Here is a 14915-nt window from a genome sequence, read left to right as displayed (position 1 = left end):
AAATAAGGACACTTGCAGGTTTCAAGGAGAGAGCATGGGGAGAGCCAATGCCTTATGTTAACTAAAACACAGGGATGATGGTTCAAAATCTGTGCAATGATGCCTTTCTCAGGAAGGTGTCGGCACCCCCAAATTCCCCGTCCTTCTTCTAATCTCCTAAACAGAATTGGCTATAACTAGGGATGGTCAATACAGTTCTTTTTTGGATAGGTGTGGCACTATATCTACAGGAAGTCCCAATGGTGTGGAACGTCATCTCCTTCAGCGTCAAATTTGAAAGTTGTCTGAAAAGCAACAAGGAAGGCAAATTGACTAGCAATGAGTAAAAAAGAGAACAGAGAGAGATTTGGTCTTAAACTAAAAATGTCTGGTTGTGCCAGACTGTCAAAGAAGATGAGAAAAGACGAATGTGAGGTATACAGTAAATTGTAGAAGGCTTGGGGGAAGACAAACCTGATTTATCTTGGCTTACTCAGACTATTCCCAGAGTGGAAATTTGTAACCATCCTAAGCCCTTTTCCAGGTTCCAACAAGAGACCGTCATTAGAAGAACACTCTTTTTTTGCTCTAAGACACAACCCGTACAAGGTTCAATGGGTAGAATTTTCTCTGAAAAGCTACGACAGGAAGATTATTTTAGAAGTTTAAAAAAATTATCTACACATTATTAAATTTTAGCTTATCAAGACATTAGTGTGCCTGCACTATGAATAATTCAAGAAATAACCAAAGAATTGGCAACGGTCCCACAAAGTATCCATGGGCCATAGACTAATTAACTGGAGCAGAGCCCATAAATGTCCTGTGCATTCTTCCTAGATTATTATCATTTTTTTGAATGTCCATGAAAGGGTAGGCTATGCCACAGGCCTGAGCGCTTGAAGTTGTGTATGTATAAATTGTATATGTATAAGCATAAGTATATGTTTAAAAATGTATGTATTAAAAATTTAAAATTGCCTGTGTGACTCACACTGTATTTCTAGTGGACAGCACTGCTCTTGGGAGTATTACCGCAATGACATGGCACCATCAACAACTCATTGTCCTTTATGGTCCATCCCTTCATCTAAGGTAACCAAGGCTTCACCATGTCGTATCCAAGCAATTACAGACCTCTGCTAAATTAGTCAAAGCATCTTCAGAGCTTGTCCTAGGATCACCTTTAAATCCACTGTTAACATATATAGTAAATCCTTACTGCTAATGGAAACCACCCAACATTTTTCTGCTAGTTAATTATTAAGAATGATTGGTACTCTCTCCTCACATTACTGTATCCCTCTGTAACACTCTCAATTCACCAAACTTATATCACTCTTAACTCAGTGAAGGAGAATCTCAGACTTACGTTCTGTTGGTTCAGAAAGTATCCATGCCCCAAACAGATCTTAGGACAGTCCTATACAAAATCCTGATTTAATGTTTTTAGTTCGTGTTATCTTAAAAATGAGTGAAAAGGGAGGATACCAGGCAATCTAGGTGATAATTACTCTTCTTGCCTAATTCCAGCTTTTATTAGAGGCAATCGTCTTCCCAGTTCTATAATACAGCTTTCCTAAGCTATTGATCGTGCAGGCGGTTTGAAGGACTATTGACTTGTTGCCTTGACAACTCTTAGAGAGACTCAGATAATAGCCCTACCTATAATTAATGCTACGGATGTGGATTCTGACGAAGGTACATGAAGCCAGTTTAAATTCCTTACCCCAAATAGTTACAGATTAATAGAATAACCAGATTTTATTTTGGCCAGTTAAAAGAGAGTCTGGGCCATAGCTAATGCTTCTTCTTGTAGCTGGGTTAACCCTTCAGGCAAGTTGGAGCAATCTATGTGAAAGCTAAAGAAAGGCGATGTGAGCCATCTGCGATCTACTCCGGAAGTTATTGGCATTTCTTTTCTTGGGAAATCTTCCAGTCCCTCCTTAAAATATTTCTAGCCGTGTTTTTTTTATCTCACAGTAGTTTTAGGTTGGTTGTCCAGAGTCTACACACGGTCAGCAGTCTGCTCTCCTCGGAGAGACTGTGTCTGGCCAGGATAGTTCTCTGTTACCACGATCCACAATACAGTCAGCTCTGTCTTTCTATTTGGGATATTGAGTAGTGGTCTTATCCTGCTTTCACAGTAAGTTTCCCTGTTATTTTGTCTCTAAATGAGTTTGTTCAGGAATAGGCAAAAGAAATGCAATTTGGAATGTGCATGCCGTGGCAAACCTTAGGCAAGTCCAGAAAACAAAGGAAGGGAGATGCTTTTGTAGAGAAGAAGGGGGAGCCGGGAGGGGCTGTTCTAAAGGAAAGCCCATTGGGGGAAAGTGGCAGTTCAGGGCGGACATGGCTTCTCGTTGGCTGGGCTTTTGCGAGAAGGCGGCAGAAATCTTCCTTCAGTCATAAAGTAGTTTTACTTCTTGTCCAAGATGCAGACATTGATCTTTTTCTGTTTAGTGTAATTGACGATGTCCGAAAGGATGCAAGAGCTCCCCTTACATGCCTTCCCGACTCCAACTTAGCTAAGGTTTCTTTTATTAATTTCCATAACATTTTTGTATTCTACACGGCTGAAGCCCTAATTGGAAGATACACCTCCAGTGGTCTTTCTGTTAAGATAGTAAAAAAGTCTACATCTTTTCTGTTTTATTTTACGTGCAATTTGTGGGCTAGAACCTAAAGAATTCCTGACTCCAAAGGCTAATGTTTATGTCGTCTAAAATTTATTTAAAAATATATCAGCATATACGATGTACCATAAATACATGGGTTAGTTTTAATTTTTACCCTTGGGGTCATCAGTTGCCACAGTCAGGAATACTTTTCTGGGGAGTCAGTTTATATAATGCATATTTTTCTAAGTCATCATCCATTTTGTCAATATTTTCAAATTTATTGGTTTAAATGAGTATACACCATTCTCTTATATTCTAATCTTCACTGTATCTGTAGTTATAGATTTCACTTGATTTCTAATGTAATTTATTTATGTATTCTTTTAAAGGAACTAGTGCTTATTATTTCTTGATCTACCCTACACATTTTTATTTTCATTTTCTTCAATTTCCTGGTTTATCTTTCTTTCTTTTTTTTTTTTAAGGAAGATTAGCCCTGAGCTAACATCTGCTACCAATCCTCCTCTTTTTGCTGAGGAAGACTGGCCCTGAGCAAACATCCATGCCCATCTTCCTCTACTTTATATGTGGGACGCCTACCACAGCATGGCTTTTGCCAAGCGGTGCCATGTCTGCACCCGGGATCCGCACTGGTGAACCCTGGGCTGCCGAGAATGAGAACGTGTGAACTTAACCGCTGTGCCACCAGGCTGGCCCCCTGGTTTATCTTTCTTAACTTCTTCCTTTTACTTAGGTTCATTTGCTCCATCTTCACTTCTTGAATTGAAAGCTTAATTCATTTGCTTTCATATGCCCTTAGTGGAGACACATGAAACGCAGAGATCTCACTAAATTTTATTAATAAAAGTTGTTTTAAAATATTTTATACTATTTCCAACCTATATATTACTAATCACTGAAATAGTTTAGTAATATATTCCCAAGAAATTTTTGTCATGAAAGTTAAATATTGAAATAATTTCCTTTTGGATGCCTGGTTCCAATCCACCACACAACTTCCATATGACCACGCCATGAGTCACCTTAGAGCTTCTCTGTGTCCTCCTGGGTTCTGGCTTCTTTTTCCAGATCACTCTCTGTTCCCCATCTCCTATTAAAGGATGTGACTCCAGATTTTTCTTTTACTGATGGCTTAGCATTTGATAAGATTTGAAATCTCTGATACATCATCATTAGCTGGTACAGTGACATAAGGAAATTCTTTGACGTGACTCTGAAAATAAGGCCGAAATTGTTTGAGCAAATGTCAAACCGCCTAATTTTCTCCACTTTGACAGTCTATAAGTTGCCTTATCATCCTATTCTTCCTTCAATTAAAATTATTTCTTTCTCTTATCTTGTTCGTTTAAGAATAGTTTACAGGTACTCAACGCTAGCTCACTAGCTTCATATTCTAATATGCGTCAGTCCGTCAAGTTTTAAACTCTAGTCATCATTAATACCTCAGATATTTCATTTTCTTGTACTTTCTATACAGAATGGCTTTCAATTTTCTTTCATTATGTTTTTTATAGTAACTGAGCTTAAGTACTTAGATTCAGAAATGCATGTTATTTCACTACGAATTACGTTACCCTTTCTCTTTTGTGTTATCGTTAGGAAATTTTACAGACTCAAAAAGGTTTGGTATCTTTATAGTATTTATCTACTTTATAGTATAGAGGTACTTTGTGTTATTCACGATCATTTCAGTATTGTAAAGGGGTCAGGAAAGTCTTTCTGAGAATGACACCAAAGGCAAAAAATAGAAAGAAAAATACATTTTTTAAAAAGGTGGATAAATAGAAATGAAAAATTTTTTATGACAAAATACCTAAGACGAATTTCATAGTCAAACAGCAAAATGGGAAAAATTGTTCCATTATTTGTTACAAAGGATTGATAATATTAACGTATAAGGAGGAAGGTACGAACCCCAAAAATGAAAAGGGAAAAGTCCATAAATTGACAATCAACAAAAGATGGAGTACAGATGGCCCATTAACATATAAAATGTTCTGCCTCAAAAACTAGATTAAAAGCTTTGAATCATCATTTTAAGCTATCAAATTAGTAAGGATAAACAACATTAGCAAGTATTGATGAGGGCATGAAGAAGTGAATATTTTTTCATACTTCGGGAGGGCATTAATTTTTGCAATGCCTCTGGAGGCCAATTTGGTTGTATGTATAAAAGAGCCTTCAAAACATGTTTATTCTTTGATGTAATGAATCCACTTTTTGAAATCTATCCTCAGTAATTGGGACGTTGGCAAGGATTTAGATGTAGGATCTTTAGTGAAGCACTCTTTATAAAGTTCAAGAACGGCTGAGTAAATGGCGATAAATATGTATCTGGATTCCATCAACAACAATTTTGAAGAACTGTATTTATTGGCATCTAAAATGCACATGATTTTTTTAGCGTAAGAGGAAGTTACAAACGTACTATATATCTGCATTTAAAAATATACATTATATATTTTAAAATTTTTAGTATTTACATATCAAAATGTTTCCAATGTTATCTCTAAATGATGGTATTATGGGCTATTTTTATTGTTAGTTTTCCTTAGCTGCGTTTTCTAGAATGAACACGTATTCTGCAATTACAGGAGTAGATTATTCATGCGATAGAAAGCACAGTAGAACTGATCATAGCTTTTTACTTTGGCTCTACAAAATTAGAGGCCATTTATCCAAACATTCAAGCCTGCTGTCCTACAGCTGGGGAACGTTTTCATCATAACGATACCTCACCTCCAGCTTTTACCCAGAAATGTATTTTCCCGGGAAAAGTAGGTCTCCCACTCTCTTTGGTGATGTTTCTGCCTCAGTATCATGTGGTGGGAAATTGCTTTTTATTCTTCACCTTAGGCTTTTTGCAATACAAATACACTTTTAGGGTCATGATTAGTGTGTTTTAATGGGCTATCCATTTTAAAAATCAATGAAAAGAATTCACATTAAAAATAGAAGGCAATTAGATTGATTTGGATGACTTATTTTTAATCAACCCCGTTATTTATGGATCTGAAAACTCTCAGGAAATTTTTCTCTGGAGCATTCGAGGATGAGCTCTTCTGTTATTACGAGTGAATAATTTTAAAACAAGAGTCACCAGGTTAATTGATAATTTGCTAAATGACCTACCTTAGAAAGGTTCCATATCCTTAGAAGTGTTCCAATCCTTAGAAAAGGATTACCCCCCCTTCTTCTTCTTTCATCAACCCTTTGCAGTCCCTTTTCTGTCCCACGGTTTACTGGAATATGTTTGAAAGGTACGGAAGACACTCTCTTCTGTTTTTTGAAAAGTTTTAGTGTGTCCAGTCCTTATTAAAATGAACTGTTAATGTTAATAGTGTTACCTCTTCTCTCAAATATCTTTATCTTTTTAGATCCAACCACCATCTCCATTGCTTCTAAGATTATTTGCGAGAAATAAGAATCATTTCTGCGTCTTTCTCATTTATCAGTTATTTCTTAACTTTGTTATAAAATGAACAGAATTTCGGTTTTCCAGGAATTCTCACTTGTTTTCTCATCTTCTGTATTTTTTTTTTTCCTGAGGAAGATTCTCCCTAAGCTAACGTTTTTTTGCCAATCTTCCTCTTTTTGCTTGAGGAAGATTTGCCCTGAGCAAACATCTGTTCCAACCTTCCTCTGTTTTGTTTGTGGGTTGCGGCCACAGCATGGCTGCCAATGAGTGGTGTAGGTCTGCACCCGGGAACCAAACCCAGGCCGCCGAAGTGGAAGGTGCCAAACTTAACCACTCGGCCGCGCTCTGCCCCCTCATCTTCTGTATTTTTTATATCTTGATTATATCCCAGATTTTTTTCTAATGCTGAATAGGGATATGTATTTTAGAACTATGAATTTTCTTAATTCTATAGTTTTGGAAATATTTGACAGTAAAAAATAATAACTCACATTCCAATCCCTACTCCTTTCACTGGTCTATAAGTAGTGTTTTTACCACATATTGAATTTATTTCGAAAATATTATGTTCTTCATTAGCAGTCACTCCTCTGAAGTTAATAATATAATTTGCTAGTGTTCAGAGGAGAAGAAAGTATAGAAGCCAATGTCTTCTTTACCTGGAACATTCTGTAGTTATTTGCGGTATGTAAGTACCATTGAGCCTGGTCACCCCGAAGGAACTGTGAGCTCTGGTACCCTGAAGAGTCCTTGAAACTTAAGTTATAGTGTGCTTAAGAAAGTGGACATGCAAACTAAAACCAAGACAATGCCCATCATTAAGGCAGTGATGGATAGCATCGTCCCCCGCCCCCGAATGGATCCCACTAATGTTTACTGTGGGTTTATGGTTCACCAGCCTGGGGCATTGTGACGGTTAATTCTATGTGTCGACTTGACTAGGCCACTGGGTGCCCAGATATCTGGTTAAACATTCTTTCTAGGTGTGTCTGTGAAGGTGTTTCTGGAAGAGATTAGCATTTGAGTCGGTAGACTGAGTGAAGTAGACTGCCCTCCCCAATGTGCGTGGGTCTCATCCAATCTGTTGAGGACCTGAATAGAGCAAAAAGACAGGGGGCAGGTTAGAATTCACTCCCTCTGCCTGACTGATTCAGTTAGACATTGGTCCTCTGCCCTCAGATCAGGACGTATACCATCAGCCCTCTGGTTCTCATGCCTTCAGACTCAGAGCGGAACCACACCACCAGCTTCCCTGGGTCCCCGGCTTGCAGAGGGCAGATCGTGGGAGCCAGCTCCTCATAATAAATATCTTCATATATATGTAGATATATACATACACACATGCACATATGTATATATAATATATATTTTGTATATATTTATAATTTATATTTTATTTTAAAAAGCTTGGCATCACACATATTCAAGTATTACATCATAGTCATTCCTCAAAAGTGGCATTTTCAAGTGTTAAGCATTGTTAAATATCATAAAATACAACTGTTTTACAATGTAGTAGAGGCACGATTCAAAGCAGTGTGTCAATTGTAAAGAGCGTAATCAAGTTTCAAACATATTTAAAGGAAAGCATCTAGACAACACTTATATGCACACAATTCATTATGCATATGTGTGCGTGTGTTCCCTGGCGGCTCATGCACACTTGACAGCACCTGCAGGTCCTTATCCTCAGCATCCTGTGTTGATTCCTGCTCACCTGCAGCCCAGCCTGGAGGGCTTGCGCCTCCACTTCAGAACACCGTGCTTCTCCTGGTCCTTCCGGGGCTCTTCTCCTTGAGATGGAGTACGCACCCTCCTCACTCACTTAAAAAAATTAACTAAAATCCATACCTTATTCAAATTTCCTTAGTTTTTACCTAATATCCTTTTTTTCCCTGTCCCAGGATCCCATCCCACATCGCAATTACATTTGCTTCTCATGTCTCCCTAGGTTTCTCTTGGATGTGACTTTCCTTGTTTTTAATGACCTTGACAGGTTCTTTTTTTAGAGCACTGTTTTTGTTTTTTTGCAGGGAAAGATTCGCCCTGAGCTAACATCTGTTGCCAACCTTCCTCTTTGCTTTTCCTCCCCAAAGCCCCAGTGCATGGTTTGATATCCTGGTTGTCAGTCCTTCTAGTTCTTCTAGGTGCGCCGCCACCACAGCATGGCAACTGACAGTGGTTCTGCGCCCGGGAACCGAACCTGGTCTGCCAAAGCTGTGAAAGCACTGAACTTTAACCACTAGGCCATCAGGGCTGGCTCTGACCTTGACAGTTTTGAGGAGCACTGCTCAGATATTTTACAGAACGTCCCTCAACTGAGATTTATCTGACTTTTACTCATGATTCGACTTGAGTGATGGGCTTTTGGGAGGCAGACTACAGAGGTGAAGTGCCATTTTTTCCCCATCGTGTCAAAGGTACACATTATGACTTGTCGCTGTTGATGTTGAGCTTGCTCAGCTGGCCAAGGTAGTGTCATCAGGTTTCTCCACTGTAAAGTCACTCTTCTCTTCCTTTCTCTCCCTTTCCTGTTCTTTGGAAGGAAATCACTATGTGCAGCCTATACTTAAAGGGGTGGCGAATTGTCCTCCACTTCCTTGAGATACTCCTTGAGAGGTGTCTACATTCTTTGGAATTCTTCTGCGCGAGCGATTTGTCTGTTCAACCTCATTTGTTTATTTAATCATTTATTTATACCAGTATGGACTCGTGGATCCTTATTTCTATGGATTATAGTCTAACACTGCTTTATTTTGTTGTTTAAATTCTTCCAACTTTGGCCACTGGGCGCTCTTTCCGTTGGCTCCTTTGTCCCTTTGTCATACCCCGTCAACGTGTTTGTTTGTTTGAGCACTTCCTAACTTTCTGGCTCTACCCGACATTTTGGCTCATCTTGTGTATTTCTTGTCCCAGTCTTAGACTCGACCATTTCTCCAAGGAGCCTCAGTTCCTTTTATTGGAGAATAGTTTTAGAAACCAAGATCTAGGCACTTTGTAACCAAGGCCACCCTGAGCAATTTTTCTGAGCCTCAGTTATCTCATCTGTCATGTCAGTCTCCTAGCGTTGTGGAGATGAAATAAAACAAGCTAGGTAAGAGGTGGCACGACGCTTGGTATAAAGTAGAATGCTTGCTAAGGAACATAATTTCATAACCATGCACATGTGGGACCAGAGAGCAGGCAGAGAGAGAGAGAGGTTACGTCTAAATCACATCTCAATGCCATGAGTGACTGTGACAGGAGTGTGTCAATCCAAGGTATATAGTTAGGAAAGAAAGCTGGGTGGAGGCGCCATTTTCCAATTAACATCCCAAGTCTCACGGTTTTTCTGAGGTTGGAAAGAACTACAACTTATTTCAGAGAATAACTCTTGGATCAGCTTTAAAGTTTTAAAAAGCCAAATGGAAACCAAATGAGTATTAGTGCAAGTTCAAGGGCAGACATTTCTAAATGGCCCTGGAACAGGGACTTGAGCTAAATTACTTTCCTTCTCCTCTTTTTGAAGGGCAACACTTTTGCATTTTCCAGGTGTCTGCTTTGGGCTTTCTCTCTTGGCTTTTACAGGACACCTACCGTGTTGCAGATGGAGCTTAATGGACCGTTTGCCCCAGTGAGGTCTAGCTATATCACACTTCTTTGCCACAACTCTGAATGACCGCGACTGGGGAATGTTGCCTTTCAGGCTGTAGCTTTCCTCTCTCCAGGAGTGTGAGGCTTTTACTAACTTTTCTGATGGCTTTGAGGATTATGGCAGGGACATTTCTAAACCACTGTCTTTCCTTGGGCTGCATTCCCTCAAGCAGGTGCTCTGTTGGAGAGATGAGGTTCAGCTCCAGGCCCATTTGTTGGATGTTACTATATTCACGTTGATGTCTACTTGTTCTTTAATTGAATACAACTCTCAGGAAGGGGAGAATGTCTGTTAACGTCACAGAGAGGGTCATTTGATGTGAAACTAACATCCTGGAAGTTGGGCTCATATATCCCATTGCTGGGAAGAACATGGAAGCTATCAGACGTTGCAGGTCAAGAGGGCAGTCACGACTTCGTCGGGCCACCCAGAAGAGCCTTCATTGCTACTTACCTACACTGATCTTATCTACAACTCCTCTGTCTTGGGAAACGTGGGTGAGAAAGTTTGAGAACATAGTCATCACACAGCTGCAGCTATACGTTATGTTTACAAGGAAACACAAATAAATGGTTTTTCCTTCTTCCTGCCTATTGGAGGGGACAGAACAATGGACAGTGCCATCACTAAATAATAACAATGACATTAAATATACTTTCTTTTGTTAGATCTTTTCCCGTTTTTTTTTTTTTTTCTTTTTTGAGGAAGATCAGCCCTGAGCTAACATCCGTGCCCATCTTCCTCTACTTTATGTGTGGGACACCTACCACAGCATGGTGTGCCAAGCGGTGCCATGTCCGCACCCGGGATCCGAACCGGTGAACCCCAGGCCACTGAAGCAGAACGTGCGCACTTAACCGCTGCGCCACCGGGCCGGCTCTAAATCTTTTCCCTTTTTGATGAGAGATTTATCATTACAGAGGACCACATAAAATATCCATGTACAGTCGAAAGAATACTCACAAAGCAAACACTCCTGGAACCTCACAAAGATCAAGAAATGGGACATTGCCAGCATCCCGGAAACTCACTGTGTGCCCCCGCCCACTTAACCTCTATTCTGACTTTGTGATAATAACATCCTCACTGTCCAGTTTTGCACATGTGAATGCATCCTTACACAGTACCATTATTTTGGCCTGTTTTTGAGCTGAACATGTGCTTTATGGTTTCCTTTGTAATGTGCTGCCATCTCAGGCTGGTTTCGGGGAAGAGGACTCTGAGAGAGAGTTTAACAGGGACTTTTATTTGAAGGTTCAACTTGGGATCAACCCCTGTGGAAGGGAGGGGTTGGTAAAGGGAGTGGACAGAGGGAGACGTCGGCTGCGATGCAGACCCAACAGTAGCCTTGGCTGACCCCACGCGAGCTGCGTACTGGATGGTTCTTCAGATTGTCCTGCGCTGGACCAAGATGGCCATCCGTTGGATGCCTACATTGATCAGTCATTGGATCTGGACCATTCCAGCAAGGGGCATGACTTTGGGCCGGGTGGCGGCTCTGCACAGCTGAAGCGATCCTGGAAAGGGCTGCAGCTGAAATCCTCTGCGTGCCCAGCAGCTCCAGGGGCGGCTTCTCCATCAGCACAGGAGGACAGTGCTTAGGGCCACCGTGCATTTAGGGGTCATGAAAATATTTTAATTTCTTTTTTTTTCTGAGCACTCATTAAATGTTAGCAATTATTCTTTTATTACACACATGGCTATGACACAGTCCCAGCCTCCAGAAGAGTATAGGTTCTGAGGTTTAGATCTAAGAGTGGGCTCCAAAAATCTTAGATGTGTGATTATTTTTTTTTGCAGATTTAGAGGTTTTGCTTTGAATTCTTTTTTTTTCAATTATTTTATTGAGGTCATATTAGTTTATAATATTGTGTAATTTCAAGTGTACCTTATTATGTATCAGTTTCTGTATAGACTGTGTCGTGCTCACCACTGATAGTCTACTTTTTAACTATCACCATACAAATGTGCCCCTTTATCCCTTTTGCCAACTGCTGTCCTCCTTTTCCTCTGGTAACTACTAATCTGTTCTCTTTATCCGTGTCTTTGTTTATCTTCCACATATGAGTGAAATCATATGGTGTTTGTCTTTCTCTGTCTGGCTTATTTTGCTTAACATAATACCCTCAGGGTCTGTTCATGTTGCTGCAAATGGGACAATTTTGTCTTTTTTTATGACCGAGTAGTATTCCATTATATATATATATACCCCATATACTTTATCCAGTGATCAGTCACTGGGCACTTGGGTTATTTCTACATCCTGTCTATTGTGAACAACGCTGCAACGATATAGGGGTGCATAAGTCTCTTTGAATTCTTGGTTTCACGTTCTTTGGATAAATACCCAGTAGTGGGATAGCTGGCTTGTATGGTATTTCCATTTTTAATGTTTCGAGAAATCTCCATACTGTTTTCCATAGTGGCTGCACGGGTTTGCATTCCTACCAGCAATGTTTGCGGGTTCTCTTTTCTCCACATCCTCCACAACATTTGTTATTTTTTGTCTTGTTAATTATGGTCATTCTGATAGATGCGAGGCGATATCTCATGGTAGTTTTGATTTGCGTATCCCTAATAATTAGAGATGTTGAACATCTTTTCATGCACCTATTGGCCATCTGTGTATCTTCTTTGGAAAAACGTCTGTTCAGATCTTCTTCCCATTTTTAAATTTTATTTTATTTTAATTTTTGGTGAGGAAGATTCACCCTGAGCTAGCATCTGTTGCTGACCTTCCTCTTTTTTGCTTGAGGACGATTAGCCCTGAGCTAACATCTATGCCAATCCTCCCCTATTTTGTATGGGAGTCACCACCTCAGCATGGCTGATGAGTAGTGTAGGTCTGCACCTGCGTTCCAAACCTGCGAACCCAGCTCGCTGAAGCGGAGTGCACTGAACTTAACCACTAACCTACACGCCCTGTGCGCCTCTGCTCATTTTTTGATCTGGTTGTTAGTTTTTTCTGTTGTTGAGTCGTATAAGTTCTTTATATATTTTGGAAATTAACCCCTTGTCAGACATATGATTTGCAAATACTTTCTCCCAGGTGGTGGGTTGTCTTTTTGTTTTGCTCATGGTTTCCTTTGCTGTGCAGAAGCTTGTTAGTCTGATGTTAGTCCCAAGTGTTTGTTTTTCCTTTTCCAAGTGTTTGCTTCCCTTGCCTGAGCAGACATGATATTTGAAAAGATGCTGCCAAGACCAATGTCAAAGACTGTACTGCCTATATTTTCTTCTAGGTGTTTTATGGTTTCAGGTCTTACTTACATTCGTCTTTAATTCATTCTAAGTTAATTTTTGTGAACAGAGTAAGATAATGGTCTACTTTCATTCTTTTGCATGTAGCTGTCCAGTTTTCCCAACGCCATTTATTGAAGAGAATTTTCCTTTCTCCATTGTATGTTCTTGGCTCCTTTGTCAAAGATTAACTGTTCATAGATGTGTGGTTTTATTTACGGGCTTTCAATTCTGTTCCATTGATAAATATGTCTTTTTTTGTGCCAGTACCATGCTGTTTTGATTACTTTGATAGCTTTGTAGAGTATTTTGAAGTCAGGGATTGTGATGCCTCCGGCTTTGTTCTTTTTTCTCAGGATTGCTTTGGCTATTTGGGGTCTTTTTTGGTTCCAAATAAGTTTTAGGATTCTTTGTTCTATTTCTGTGAAGAATGTCATTGGGATTCTGATTGGGATTGCATTGAATCTGTAGATTGCTTTAAGTAACATAGACATTTTGACTATGTTTATTCTTCTAATCCATGAGCATGGAATATCTTTCCATTCTTTATGTCTTTTTCAATTTCTTTCAATAATATCTTGTAGTTTTCGATGTATAGGTCTTTCACCTCTTTGGTTAAATTTATTCCTAGATATTTTATCCTTTTGTTGCAATTGTAAATGAGATTGTATTCTTGCTTCTCTTTTTCCTAGTTCGTTATTAGTGTATTGAAATGCAACTGACTTTTGTAAGTTGATTTTGTACCCTGCAACTTTGCTGTAGTTGTTGATTATTTCTAATGGTTTCCTAGTGGATTCTTTATGGTTTTCTATATATAGAATCATGTCACCTGTAAACAGCGAGAGTTTTGCTTCTTCTTTTCCAATTTGGATTCCTTTATTTCTTTTTCTTGCCTAATTGCCTTAGCCAAAATCTCCAGTACTATGTTGAGTGGGAGTGGCAGGAGTGGGCGCCTTTGTCTCATTCCTGTTCTCAGAGGGATGGCTTTCAGTTTTTCACCATTGAGTATGATGTTGGCTGTGGGTTTGTCATATATGGCCTTTATTATGTTGAGGTACTTTCCTTCTATCCCTATTTTATTGAGAGTTTTTATCATAAATAGATGTTGGATCTTGTCAAATGCTTCCCCTGCATCTATTGAGATGATCATGTGATTTTTATTCCTTATTTTGTTAATGTGGTGTATCACTTTGATTGATTTGTGGATGCTTAACCATTCTTGCATCCCTGGTATAAATCCCACTTGATCATGGTGCATGATCCTTTTAGTGCGTTGCTGTATTTGGGTTGCCAATATCTTGTTGAGGGTTTTTGCATCTATGTTCATCAGTGATATTAGCCTATAATTTTGCTTCTTTGTGTTTTCCTTGTCTGGTTTTGGTATCAGGGTGATGTTGGCCTCATAGAGAGAGTTAGGAAGTATTCCATCTTCTTCAATTTTTTGGAATAGTTTGAGAAGGATAGGTATTGAATCTTCTTTGAATTTTTGGTAGAATTCTCCAGAGATGCCATCTGGTCCTTGACTTTTGTTTTTTGGGAGGTTTTTGAATACTGTTTAATCTCTTTACTTGTCATTGGCCTATTCAGATTCTCTATTTCTTCTTGATTCAGTTTTGGGAGGTTGTACAAATCTAAGAACTTATCCATTTCTTCTAAATTATCCAACTTGTTAGCATGGTTTTTCATAATATTTTCTTATAATCCTTTGTATTTCTGTGGTATCCATTGTAATTTCTCCCCTTCCATTTCTAATTTTATTGATTTGAGCCTTCTTTCTTTTTTTCTTAGTGAGTCTGGCTAAGGGTTTGTTGATTTTGTTTATCTTCTCAAAGAACCAGCTTGTAGTTTCATTGATCTTTTCTATATTTTTTTAGTCTCTATTTCATTTATTCTGCTATAATTTTCATTATTTCCCTACTTCTGCTGACTTTGGGCTTTGTTTGTCCTTCTTTTTCTAGTTCTGTTAGGTGTAGTTTAAGATTACTTATCTGAGATTTTTCTTGTT

Source organism: Equus asinus, chromosome 19 (assembly GCF_041296235.1).
Source record: "Equus asinus isolate D_3611 breed Donkey chromosome 19, EquAss-T2T_v2, whole genome shotgun sequence".
NCBI classification, from domain to species: Eukaryota; Metazoa; Chordata; class Mammalia; order Perissodactyla; family Equidae; genus Equus; species Equus asinus.
Note: the sequence above shows the minus strand (reverse complement) of the source record.